Source organism: Pinus tabuliformis, chromosome 4_1 (assembly GCF_031772625.1).
Source record: "Pinus tabuliformis cultivar Carrire ecotype Pingquan chromosome 4_1, CPIR1, whole genome shotgun sequence".
Lineage (NCBI taxonomy): Eukaryota > Viridiplantae > Streptophyta > Pinopsida > Pinales > Pinaceae > Pinus > Pinus tabuliformis.
The window spans coordinates 532,399,784-532,401,615 of record NC_142303.1 but is presented as its reverse complement, the minus strand read 5'-3'; positions in this window follow the sequence as shown (position 1 = coordinate 532,401,615).

The following is a 1,832-nucleotide window of genomic DNA, read 5'->3' as shown; positions in this document are numbered from 1 at the left end:
CTACCCTTTGTGGCTCCTAGTTCTACCAGGTTTTACTAAGAATTTAAGCATGGATTTCTTTGTTTCTATGAGACAAGCTTATATACAATATTCCTAAGGTTCATACACATTGTTTGTGATCTTCAAGCACAATGAGCAATCTCATTCTGAAGAGCAATGTCATATCACCAATTTAAAAGTACAAAGGAAGAGAGGAACAAGATTTTTTTTAATGAATAATTGCCTCATATAAAGATATAATTTCATAACATGTTTAGGTGAAAAAGTTTCATTGTTTTCACATTTAAGCGAGCATGAACAAGCCCACTAGCTTGCCATCAAGTTCTAATGCTACGGAGCCATACATGTGTATCCATCTCTACAGCTTGGCATTTCTGTGTAGTTCTAAATAAACTAATAACATGGCATCAAGTTCTACAAGGTTTGTCGAGGAGGGCTTGCCTGGTCAGTGAAAGCAGCATGCTGTTAATGCCTCCACCAAGAATAAAGTCTCATGAGAAACATGCTTTGCCCTTCTAGACTGCTTTCATGTCCTAGTGTTTGTAATTGTGTTTTTAGTTTGGGCTAGGTGCAAGTCCTAGGGATCTTTGGCAGAATAGAGACAGATAGAACCTCAGCTAGAACCTCAGCTCTGAATCAACTAAGAAAATGAAAAAAAAAAACTAAGCAATGCTAAAAAATTTTAGTCACTTCAAAAAGCACAATATTTCACATTTGAAAGAGCAACACAAAAACTTTTCAACCTAAAGAGAGCAATATACACCAGCTGAGTCAATATTTCTTCCTATTGCATTAAGGTTATGATCTCAACTAGTCAATTCCCTTCGAATATTTTAACGTGAATTCAGAGAAGTCTATCCTAACTAAGTGACTCATCCTTAGTAACCTCTTATATAGCTGTTGTAGGAGATATATGCAAAACATTTGGTACATTATCTTAAATAACAACCACTAATCAAATCTGAATAAGGGATAATAAATGGTAACAAGATATTTTTCAAGGCCATCGCTGGCCCATAACGTCTTATTTTGAGGAAACACCCATAATGGAAAGGATGACTTGATCCATTATAGAAAAAGGCCTCTTTGAAAATAGTCTTATATCTCAACCATCTCTCACAAAACTCAAGAAAGAAAGCACATGTTGAAAGTGTATTACCAACTAACCTGAGAGAGGTATTTACAGCATATGCACACTTAAAGCATGTTATTTCTGGCTGCATATGATTTCTTTGAGGTTTGTCATGGATAAATTGGAGGTCCTATTCGCTATTACTATAAAAAAAATTGAAACAAATATATTAAAAAAATCAACCTCAATGGACCATGTGGGCCTTTACATGAAAGCGACTTTGCCCATAACTCTGTATCCACAAAATAACATGCAAGCTTCAACCATGCCACTTAACATTATGTCATCCTAATATGTCTATATGGAGAGAAAATGGTTGTCATGCTAATATGCTACAAAAATCAGACCTCGAATCCACCTCCCTCTCACCTACTTCACTCCTAGTCCACCTGATGCCTTAGCTAGCTCCCCTCACAAGGGCCATAAAAACAAACTTAAAGAAGCAATTGGAAGTCACCAGGGGGCATAAAAATAGACTTAAAAAAGCAATTGGAAGTCACCAAAACCTGGTACAAATGATAAACACATTCAATAAGGGGGTGGCTGGGAACCAAATTAGAAGTGAGAGAAATCATTTGAATTAGAAACATTGCCGATAGAATTTAAAGTCATTTTCTACCAGCAGTTGCCATAGTTTTCCCTCTCCTAGCCCAAGCCTTCAAATGCGCTCTATTATGCTATCATAAAGCAAAGAAAGTTG